This window comes from Gavialis gangeticus, unplaced genomic scaffold (assembly GCF_001723915.1).
Source record: "Gavialis gangeticus isolate Ggan-Ray unplaced genomic scaffold, GavGan_comp1, whole genome shotgun sequence".
Taxonomy (NCBI): domain Eukaryota; kingdom Metazoa; phylum Chordata; order Crocodylia; family Gavialidae; genus Gavialis; species Gavialis gangeticus.
In genome coordinates, this window is record NW_017729002.1 from 5,023,636 (window position 1) to 5,035,860 (window position 12,225).

Sequence of the window (12,225 nt, forward strand, 5' to 3'; positions counted from 1 at the left end):
CGCTGCCTGCTCCGCCCTGCACCGCGGGGCCGCGCGGGGAGCGGGGCCGAGCGCCTCGCACGGGCCGGCCCGTCTGTGCCCGGACCGCGCCGCAGTCACGCGCCGCTTCCCGGTTCAGCCCAGTCCCCCGCAGCCAGTTGCGCAGAGCCGCCCCGCGGCGCCCGGGCGCTTATCTGACAGCTGGCAGGTGCTGAGCAGCTGCGTGAATCAAATCCTCAAACTGCCTGGACTCTGGTCCCAACCTGCTGCATTGCTTTGTCAAAAGGCCAAGAACCCCCTATGCCTGCTTGGAGCAGGAACCTTCTTTAAAAATAGGGAACATTGAAACCTACCGGATTTACTGTTCTCTTCCACTATTGCAACCAGGTTAGGCAGCAGCAGCGGGCTTGGGTGGGCTGCAAATTGTCAGGCTTCAGCTCTGATGTTGAACTAAACAACTGAAAAATGCTCTAAGCAGGATTCTGAGCCGTTAACTCTAAAAAATGGAAACCTGATTAGTCAAGAGAAATACTATTTTCATACACAGGTGCATGCTTGGTCATGCTTGGGCAGCCAAGTATATTAATAAAAATACTGACAGCTTGATTACAGGCATGTTATAAAATGGACTCAGAGAGTTTTTAGCCAAAGAATATTGAACGGACAGATGCAAAATAAATGCTAGCACCTCTTTCCAGAAATATCTTTGTATGTTGCATTTACAGAGTTGAAAGGGAGATGCTGCTATTTTTCTCCAAACAGCTACACAATTACATTTCAGCATAGCAGCTACGAAGGAATGGGATCTCAGCTGTCCCACAGCAGCCAGCTTTTGCCAACAATTTACAGATTAAAAAACTTCCTCGCAGTTTTGTCCCTTCTCAAAGTGGTAATTAGACTTTGCTGCAGTGCAGGTCCCCTCTTAGGGCTGAGCACTGAGTGGTGAACCACCTAAAATTGTCCCTTATCACACTAGAGACACTGAGGGTCTGGTAGCTACCGGACCTCTAAAGAAAATTCAAGTGCAGAATTGGTGGGTCAGTGGATGGCCTAGTAAATCGGTTCTAAACCAAGTGTAGTTGTATTCTGGTCAGTCACCTTTGGGGTAACTCTGTAATGACTTTTTATGTTCCCCTCTTGTGACTGAATTGTAGAAATTGTTTCCGTTATTCTTCTAGAACCCATATAAATTTGAACTGCTCTGTTTCAATGGATAGCTGCTCACACTTAAGCAGCGAGTGGGCAACTCCTTTGTATACAAGGTAAACTTATCTTAGAGTACATCTACACGAGATTTTTACTGTGCAGTTGACTAATTAGCTGCACCAAATATCGTGCGTCTATGTGTGCACCCCTATTAGGCTGGAGTAGATTAACTCTGTAGCAGGGATGTGCTAAGCAAGCCCTATTCGATTTGGATTCAGATTCGGCTCGAATCGGGGACAGTGATTCTATTCGTTGATTCAGATCACTGTCCCTGATTTGATTCAGCTGAATCCAAATCTGAAGAGTCGATGCTGATTTGGAGAATCAGCGATTCAGACATAGACACAGCTTTAAAAGTTTTTTCTACATAACTCGAGGTACCAGCGCGGCTCGTGAACGCTGAGATGCTGGGGTGCATGGAGCACTCCACAGGAGTTCAGGGGGGCCCTCCATGTGCTTGGTGGCGAACCCGGAAGTGGACTGGAAGTACTTCTGGTCCACTTCCAGGTCTGCTGGGGAGCACGCTGGCCCCCCCCCCGCACCCCTCTGGCTTGGCAATCAGCCACAAGGGGACCCAGAAGGCAATCAGCCCCCCAGACCCAGAAGGCACCAGTTGTCAAGCTGGGGGCTGCAGGGGGCCCCCCAGCACGCTCCCCAGCAGACCCAGAAGTGGACCAGAAGTGCTTCTGGTCCTCTTCCGGGTCTGCTTTCAAGCACGCTGGGGAGCCCCCCTGCACTCCTGTGGGACGCTCTACGTGCCCCAGCATCTTAGCGTTCACAACCCACCTCCTACCTAGAAGTCAGTGGCAAAAAACATTTAAAGCTGTGTCTATGTCCAAATTTTTCTGAATGTCTCCAAATCAATTTAGACTGTTCTGATCCGATTCAGAGAGATTAAAGGCTCCTCTGATTCGATTCGGATTCAGAGATTCAGCCACTGAATTGGGCCAAATCTCTGCCAAATCGAATCAGGGACCGAAGCTGTGCACAGCCATACTTGTAAGTACAAGTACTATCCTGCTGCAGTTTTTTACTCAACAGCAGTGCATGTGTAGACGCTGTCCCCGCTGGCTGGGGCTTGAGGGCGCTTCAGTGCAGAGGCTGCCTGCCAGCCAGCTTCACACTGAAGCACATTCATGCCCCAGCTACCCCCTCTGTGGCACACTGAGTTGGCGAGAGCAGCCCCAGGCTGGCAGGCTGACCCCTGGGTCCCCTGCCAGCTAGAGCTGCTCCAACTTGGCTCAACATATTGCGCACCTAGGAGCACCAAGCTGGAGCAATAGGCTCCGGAGTTTATTCATGCACTCTACCTGCACTTGTAGACACATCCTAAGATTTATATATACACAACTGAAGTCCATAGAAGTTATTCACACACAGTAAAACAGAATTTGGTTAACTGGCTAAAAGATGCTTTGGTGATGATGCTTCTCCCACCCTCCCCAATAGTTAAGTGCACTCACCCTGGATATTGAATAGCCAGAGTTGCTGTTCTCCTTAGCAGAAAGGGGTTTCAATCTGGATCTCCGACATCTCAGGGGAGACATTCATGAATAACTCACTGAGATTAAAATATTTTAAGCATAATGCAGAGCTGAAACATTCAGTCTAAAACAGCAGGTGACAAGAGCAAGCTCAATTTTGTTCAATTTTCTTGACAGGTTTCTCCATTTAAATAATGCTGGAAGTGTTTTCAAAGTGCTATGCATCCCAAACCCTGCCACAAGTCAAGATGAATATTCCAAACAGTTTCTTCTTGCAGCCACAGTACTGTCAAGCTCCTGACCAAATATTACCATAAACAACTACATTTTTGTTGGGCTTGATCTCCTACCCTTGGTTTTCAAGCTGTTGCTTTAAGGGCCCCAGTTCCGCAGGCAATAAAAGTACAGAACTGAATGGGAGCTAATGGGAGATTTTCACATACCTTGAATTTGGTAGCCCTAACATGAGACAATTAGGTGTGGTGACAGAGGGGTTATGCTATCTTGCCATTGCTCTAGGGTTGCAAGTTCAAGCCTTACCCTGCACTCTTACAAAGGCTGCCTTCAGTTAACTCAGTTGTAACTGGGTATCTGGCTCATTGAGGCTGAGTCATGAAAGGTGGCTGGATGTGATGCTAGCTACATTACCCTCTTGTGTGCTGCTGACTACAGAAACTACTGCATCTCAAATATACTAACCCAATGGGCTGTTGGACTCATGTAGACATTTGTCTTAAATGTCCAGGTACTCTCCCACTTGAAAATACGTAACTAGAGAAAAAAATGCTAATTGTTCCACATCACCTCTTTTTTCATGTATCCATATTAAATGATCAGGGTTTAGGGTGCCAAACTTTACTGAATATTATTTAACCACTTGGAACAGGCTCTAGCTCTTCTCATGCAAATTTTAAGCTTAGGCACTTAAAACTGTATATTCAATTTATGGAGTCAGGCATCTGCAAGCTGAAAGTGTTAGGGCTGAGCATCACAATACTCGCTGGAGAGAGTGTCCTAAGTGACTTGAAAACTACTCGAGGTTTGAGTTGAGTCAGAGTTGCTGGTAGAATGATAAATTCTTGGGATTAATTCTGGCTTTGTTGAAGGGCATGGGAATTTTGCTATAATTTTCAGTGGGAGACAGACCAAGCACATTTTGATCAACACATATTCTTGTTTCAGGTTTTCCTCTGACTGAGGTCTTCTGTCTTACAAATTACCTTCAAGAATGTCTCTAATTACTTCAGATGAATCTCAGTCACAGATGAATCCCCATGCCAGGGCTCAAGGGTCCTCCTTTCTGTAAAAGGAGGACTCTATAGGATCCCCACTAAAGCTAGTCAGTTCTTTGAGTTGATTGAGCCACTTGAAGGGCTATAATAAGTTAAGTAGTGGTGAAACAAAATGTATTTTATATACAAAACTTAGCCTTTGTTTCCATCATCACTTTGCTCTAGATAGAAATTAATTGGTGACTAGTATTCTTTTAAAGTGATGCTGTATGTAAATTCTGGTTTTCTTAGCAATGATCTAGATGGGGGTGGGGAAAGGGGCAACCTGCAACACAGGTGCCACAGGTGGCAGGGGAAGCCTCTGTGTGTGATGGCATATTGGGGAGGGGATGGCAGCACCGTGGCAGATAGGGCAAGGAGCACAAATAGCAGCAGATGAGACAGGGAGCATAGGGAAGGAAGCAGAAAGCTGAGCAGCAGATTGGGTAGGGAAGAGGGATTGGAGTAACACTTGGAGAGGGCACCAGGCTAATTTGTGGCATGCCTACCATAAAGGTTGGCCCCAACTGGTCTAGACAGAAGAAAATCTTTTGCATACATCACTTTATTAGGATACTTTATAAAGATGTTTCCTATGGAATGGATTAAGCAGAATGTTAGGTCATAGTTATACCTTTCTGGGTATATCTTTCTTTGACCTAAGGCCCTAGATGTATCTACAGACCCATCACATTCCCTAAGATTGGCCAAGAGCAACTTCCTGCAAGTAACTTTGGTGCGCCAAGTTCACTTGGCAAAAAACATCTGAGGGGTAGGTCTTGGCAGTCACTCCTCAACTTTGGAACTTCTCCCCCCCTTGAGGCCCACCAGAGCCCAAGCTTGGACATCTGGAAATTCTGTAAGACCTTCTTAAATGGACAGACATTTAGCAAGCCAGGCTAGGCTGGGGTACTATCTAAGGAGATTATATTTCATATTCATTCCATTTGCTTTTACATGCTATTTCTATCTTGTACTGTAAGTTGCCCTGAACCTTTTCAGGAAGGACAGTATATAAAACAAATAAATACATAGTATAATTTTCACGTAATAGAGATGCATCAAATCTGTACTATGTGGTTAAAAGGTACTTAGTAGAATGTGCCATTTGAAACCCTGGTCAGATAATACAAGCATACAAAATAAAAAAGGTGTTTATATTTATCTCTTTATTTGCTACTTTATATGTATTTTGAGATATATACTCAAATGGGTTATTAAGGCTTCCAAATTTGTGACATGATCTGCAGCAACTCTTGAAACTCATTCGCTTCAGTGGGAGTTGCATACTGTTACGGGCTGCAGAACTAGGGTCTTGGAGGATTTTACTAGCTTTGAATTACATGGAAATTCTACTTGTGGGAAGGTTTCAGAGTTATAGCACCAAACAGCTTGAAAATGCTTCCATACCTGTTTAATTAAGAAATCTGCCTGTGCAAATTGAACAGAATTGGGCTTGCTATTTTAGATTGTGTGTTTAGGCTCTGTGCTGTGCTGGAAGAAGATTGTAGACTTGCTTTTTTCTTTTGACCTGCCTGAAAATTAGATATCAACTAAATATGGGATACTGTAATCAGTAAAACCCTTGAATAAAAGAATGTATTTACTTAATTCCTTTTATACAGAGCACTGTCATAAATAAGATGATTTAATTGTAGTGAATTATTGCAAATTTCTTTTATGAGCAGAGTCCTAAATTAAATAGCTTGTGAGTCAGCATTTTTGCTGCATGCCAGCATTTTAATCCCAAATCAGAGTGAAAGAAATAACTTAAAATTATGAAGGTTAGTGCTACAATCATTAGTACCAAGACAACATTACATTTGCAACAGAAAAGATTTCTCATTCAGTACATACAGATATCAGTTAAAGACTTTTTCATAATGTCACTAGTTTGTAGGAAGTGATTGAAGTCTGAGTTCTATTGCACACGGTCATGAACTAGCTACTTATCTGTAAACTGGGGCCTGCATTGTTTTTTTCACTTTTTCACAAGTTAGCCACCTAAGATCCTGCTAAAAGATTAAGCATTATGTTAAATATATCATTAAAAACCCACCATCTAGTGCAGGTCAAGAGGCCTAAAAACCTGATGCCATTAAAATTACAGTTCCAAACTGGCAGAAAACACACTCCTCACAGCCTAAAAGTGGAGGGGTTTATCTCATCAAGAGAAGGAAAAGCAGTCATGGCTCCTTTAGGGCTACCCTCTTTTGGGTTACCAAGATTGGCTGCCTGGAGGCCAGAAATGATTGGAAGCAGTGTGGGTGGGGGTACAACTTACCTGTTTGTACAGGGAATGTGCAGTGTTCATTCCTACCACCACCAGTGGACCAGGGTTTATCATAAGTGACTGGTGCCTCCCAAGTCTGGGGGGCACCCGCAGAAGCTGGCATTGGCAGTGGTGGCGGGGATGGGGCTTGCAAGCACCTGCAGAAGCCGCTGGCAGCAGCAGGGATGGTGCTGGCAAGCACCCACAGAAGCCAGCGGCAGCATTCGTGGTGGGGGACAGCCCTGTCAGGGGGGCACGTGACCGCCGTGCTCCCTCTACCAGTTGCCTAGGGGGTTAATGACCAAAATGCAGGATTACTCCACCTCACTTTTTCTTTTAGGCCTAGGAAGGATTTTTCCTCTTATAACAGGCCTTCTTTCCCCTCTCCCCCACCCCTCCTTTCTTTCCCCACAACTGGTTGTGTATGCCAGGGTCACAATGTCACTGCTTAGCAGGCTTGTAGTTCAGATGCTTGTTCCATTGAGGGGTCCAGTTCCCAGATATACCAGATCTGGAAGTATACTTAAGGGAAGGTATCTTCTAAGGAAGCAATGGCCCCTAATGTCTGGTACAGCTGGGAGGCAATCCTATTTGCTCATCACCTTGGATCCAGGGTAAGATGGAAGAGACCTGGCAACACAGCCCCTGGCCCCTAATTCCTCCCCCACCTTCGCCCATAAAATAGGACTGGTAGGGCCCAGCTGGGTCAAGGAGTCCAGCCCCATGCCATTACTGTCAGTTATACAGCTGCCTGTAACTCCCAAAGTCTCTAAAGAGAAATCCAGTCTGCCTCCCCCTTCACACCCCTCCAATATACCAGAAACCTGCCAACACCAACCTTAGGATCTTCAGTAGAAAAAAACCACTAAGCCCAATGTGCTATAGGAAGAAAGCCAGAGAAACCAAGGGTGCTGCCTATACTTCAAGGGATTTGTCCAGGGGAAATGCTTCACTGCAATTACAGGGGATTTGTTAGGGAAAACATGTCCAGATGAACCTAGGAATGGACTGTGCCTAGTGCTACAGAGGAAGGCAAAAACCTCCACAATCTTAGACTGTCTGACCTGGGAAAAATGTCTTTCCTGACCCCACATCTGACTTGCTTTAGTTCTCAACATGTAAACGAGACACCAGCAAGGTACCAGAGATGTTTCTCAGTACTACTACATACAAACTGCATGTGTGATATGTAAGGAAGGGGCTGTCATTCAAGAATTGTGCTCTGTAGCCACTCTCTCAGGTGTTCAATGAGCTGATGCCTCTCTTGGCACAAATATATTGTCTCAAGACAGACAGAACCAGTAGTATAGTACAACCAGTGCCTCCCACATAATCTTGGATATTTCAGAGGAAGGCTACACATGCCCACACCCACAAGCCTAGTTACTCATTCAAGGAGGAATAAAATTCTTCCTTACCCCTGGTAACAACCAGTGGAAGCCCAGAAGCATTGGATTAATGGATTACATGTAATAACAATATGATCCAAGAAGTATATTAAGAGCTTAAGGAGAAGGAGAATAAATGGAAAGGAATCTAATCCAGAAAGGGCAGGCATAGCTACTCAGCCTGGCCTTCCTGGAATGATAAAAAATAATGATCTTCAGCGTGTGATTCATTATTGGGTAGTGTTCCTAAAGGAGTTAATTAAGTTACTACCTAATTAAAGCTTATCCTTGGCATCCTGGCATTCTTCATAGTCAAGACAAAATGTGATCAGTAGAGTGGTGGTGAACAGAGTAGGCAAGATGTGTCCAAACCTTAAACACTCACTCTCTCAAGATTATATCACGAATTAGCACACAGTGTCAAAAGCAAAAGAAAGTTATCTTATGCCCTCTGTGCTATTCTGACTTGTGAGAAGCAGCAATTTAAGAAACAAAATTAGCATGGATTATTTTATTGGCATTATTATTGCTTTAAATGCTGGGGTTCTACTTTAGCAGCCATATAATTCAACCCTTGCTGACATTCCTGTATAAATGACTGCATTTATAGCATCTTGAAAAGATCTGGCTTCCTTTGTTTAAATCATATAGATTTAGGTTCAAATTAAGTTAATAGGATAGATTTTTTTTAAACAGTTGAGTGGGTAGGCAAGAATTTAATGTGCTGGTCAACTATATCATTCACACACCATTTAGTATCTGCCACTATAAATTACTAGCTTGTTCTAGTAGCCTATAGCAATATTTCAAACATTTTTTAGTCTGCCTTATGCTATACTCTGAAAGTGTAACTGCATAGGCCCCAGTCAGACAGTCACACAAACCCCTCCCCCTAACAGCTGAGGGTCAGGGAAAATCCAGCACTTCTCCACAGCCACCAATCCCCCCCATCCCACCCCCAGATCAGCCCCTGGGCTTTAAATGTTGCCCTCCTCCTCTCCCCCGTGGGGCTGCTTTTGAATTTCAACAATTGAATACTGAATTCAGTAGCTTGTCTAAGTCTATTCCAACCAAGCAGTTTGTCCAGTAAGAGATCTTGCCCACAAAAATTCTTGCCCCACATATTTCCTGGAGCATCCTGGCTACAACATCACTCTGAATACTACCTAAACTCCTTATTAAAATTGTTACTTCTTTTGTTCTTTGTTACTAGTTAAGGCAAGTAGTAAAGTTGTAAGCATTCGCAATAGGGCTTTATAAGAAGACTTTTCCCCTAAGGCTAGGGTCAGACATTCAAAAAGCCTGAGGCTGAATTCATCCAATATTTGCAGGTTAGTCTAACCTGGCTAGGCTGAACTGGTTTGTAACTGGACAGACATTTTCTCTGGACAGGAAATTCAGGCACATGCCTGCAGTGGCTCAAGCTAGAAGTCAGGGGCGCACTGGAACAGCCCTCCCATCATTCCACAGTGCTGAGCTGAAGGGGGACGTGTCCAGGACCTGGCAGGACCTCTGATTAGGGAGGTCTGCCTGCACCATCCCAGGCTTTTCCCTGCTTGCTGCTCAAGGGGCAAGAGTGTTACCAGCCCCCTGCTAGTACTCTGAGGCAGGGGGGACACGCAATGCATGCATCTGTTGACCATATGTAACTTTTCGATCTTCCTCCCTGTTTTTTTATACTGTCTGCAGCAAACTGACAGGCAAGCAAGCCAGCAGGAGGCTGATAACAGTGTTTATCACCTCATCGGCAAAACAATAGGCTCTCTCCATTAATTCAAACTCTTCTTAAACAGCTTACCAACTGACTTGCTGATTAACTCCAAAAGCCCAAGTGGTCACTGTTCTGTCTGCCTTTCCCAGTGACATTGGAGACACACACAGATACCTCTTGGAATTAGCCAACATACCATATGCCTTGAGTCCCTGGGACTGGGGTCTGTGTTGTGGGAGATAGCAGGGAGGGAGGGAGGAGGGATCCCTGCTTGTCCAACAAGCAGTGAAGTGTGTGTGTGTGTGGGGGGGGGGGTAGGTAGAGCAGGGTGAAGCCATGGAGCTGCAGCCAGGGAGCAGAGGGGAGGGGCCAGCCCTGCGTGGAGCAGAGAGCCCCGCCCAGCAGCATCTCACCAGTTCAGTTGCAAAAGGCCTTTAGAAGAGGTGGATATAGGGTTTACATTTAGCTTATGAATCATCCCTTAGTATTCTTAAGCCACATTCTCTTAACAAAGGTAAATTAGATAAGGCAGAATGGTGCATGGCTTATAGATCTTTGTAACCAAAACCCAGCAGCTTGTCCTGTTGAATTATCAGTCTCTATAGCTGCTTATTGGAAGGTCCAGTTCTTTAGGTCCAGCAGTAACTTTGTAAGAAAGATACTGAAATTAGAAGCTATGTCAAAGCGTGGACAATGTGCACAGTTAATTCCTTATGATTATACAAACAGTGATAATGATCACATGAATGACATCTATTTAAAATCATTTACCCATGACAAGAGATCAAAATAATTTTTTTAATAAGGGGAAAAACTGGTAAGAACAAGCTTAATATAAGACAGACTACTCTTCTGAATCTCCTGAGTGCAATGGTTGGTCCATAGAAACACCCCTTTGTAATGATGAGCCCCACTTCGTCTAATATATTTGTGTGTGTATGTGTCTGGTCTTATATTAAGAGGAGACTTATGTGTTGGAGTTAACTGTTGTTAGGCACCTTAGAGAAAGTAGATCTGTATTCTGACTTGTAGAAGGCAGAGCTGGGAGTTGAGCACCCAGTCACAAAGGTCTTTTCATTCCCCTTCACAAGCAGTGATGAAAAATAGCACACCAAGGCCACCTGTCTGCACAATGAAAGCCAAACTACTAAAGGCACCAGGGTTGGTTATAGCCCCACTATTAGAATAGAAGCTAAAGGGTGGGATTGATTTTTTAACAGTTAGTGCTCAAAAAGGGCTGCCAACCCAATATTACAGTACAAACAATAATGACAAACGCATGGGTGAGAACTTTGCCCAGCCTGTTACAGAGACATAGTCCACACACTATAGTGTATGTAAACCAAAGAAAAGACATTCACAAGTTTTCATTTTATCAACAATGAAACAGTTATACCAGTAAATATCAGCCCATATCTTCATCTTATTCTTAACCTCTCTCAGTGCTCTTTTCTTTCAGGTATGCTGTACCCAAACCTTATATCTTTATATCCAGATGGTAGAAATCACCTGCGTCCAGGGCCGTCCCTGAGGGGGGTGAGAATCGGGGTGACCACCCTGGGCCCCGCACTTTGGGGGGCTCTGCGGACAGTGCCATACAGGCCCCGTTGCGGATGCCACACACTACCACTGTCGAGCGCTGCTGGTTGTGCCACTGCCAAGTGCTGCCGGCTCCGGCCACTCGCCACCCCCTCATTTCTTCTCCCCTGCTCCCCAATCCACTGGCTGTGTCCACTCTCCACTGGGCCCTGCACACCCCTATGGACAGCTCTGCATCAGTGAGTCAGCAGAGCTCATGTAACTCTTTCTCACCAGGATAAACACCTGAGAAGAAGGTAGGGTGTTTTAGATACTGCCAAGCTCTACAACAATACTCTCAGTACCATTGAGAAAGCTGGACATAAGGATAATAACTCTTGAAGTAATGGTTATTTACATACTTGTACCCCTACCAACACAACTAGCAAGTATATGCAGTGTCAAATAAATACAATACAAGTCCAAAATTATGATCTATATGATCAAATACCTCACCTTGATAATCTGCCCTTTCTCTGTAGTACTCCTGTTGACATAAAAACAAATTCTGTTACTTGAAAAATGAATTCATACCAATTGTTGAATGTAGCAGATGTACAAAATAGGCATGTGCCGTCTCTGAGATGCATAAAAAACCCAGATAGGTAAGCTATGAGACTGTCTTCCAAAATTTAAACAATTACCTTTTTTTTCTTTATCCATCCATAAAATGTGTTCATCTTATGAGAGCCTAACTATTAAAGAGTAGGACAGGATCTGTGAGAGGATTATCTCACACCTTCATCTGAAATATATCAGACAGGAAACCCCAAGCCAGACAGATATTGGACCTGATCAAGTACGGCAAATCCTGTTTCTAATATCTGAGATATTCCTGATCCCTGATCCTTCCATGTGGTACTGATGCCAACTTATATGGGAGGACTGCACTAACATAAGGTAAAAGAAATATTCATCTGTTTATTATTTTGCACCTTTCTTTACCTTCTGAAAGCAAGGATAAGCTTGAAGCTCCCCACATTCCAATGTGTTTGTTTCTGTTACATTAGTTTAATTGACTAATGATGTGACTGGATTTACTCGTTGCACAACATTACCCTATACTGCAGTTGCATGACATCTACCTACACATTTCCTTTTAAAACCCCATGTATCACTGGCCACTGTTATTGCCTTGTGTGACTCCAGTACAGAGTATGCGTGTCCAGTATGGGAATGATGAGTTCATTCCAAGAAACCAGACCCAGTTCTAAATGACAGCTGTTGTGAAATAACAGGATGTCTAAAGCCAACGCCAAAGGATAGCCTGTACTTACTGGCAGTATTGCACCACCTGATATCAGAAGAAAGGTAGCAAGCCAAAAAGAAAAATCAC

At 44.2% G+C, this 12,225-nt stretch overlaps 1 protein-coding gene across 2 annotated transcripts in view; it reads left to right on the forward strand.

Annotated features, from left to right (window-relative positions):
* DEXI (Dexi homolog) overlaps window positions 1-12,225 on the forward strand; it is a 15,822-nt gene that overhangs the window by 1,022 nt on the left and 2,575 nt on the right. Inside the window, exon 2 of one of the 2 annotated variants that reach the window (XM_019507465.1) lies at window positions 10,807-11,146. The exons of the other annotated variant lie outside the window; for it this stretch is intronic. The gene's annotated coding sequence lies outside the window, so the exon portion shown is untranslated. The remainder of the gene's footprint in view (window positions 1-10,806; window positions 11,147-12,225) is intronic. 2 annotated transcript variants of the gene reach the window in all.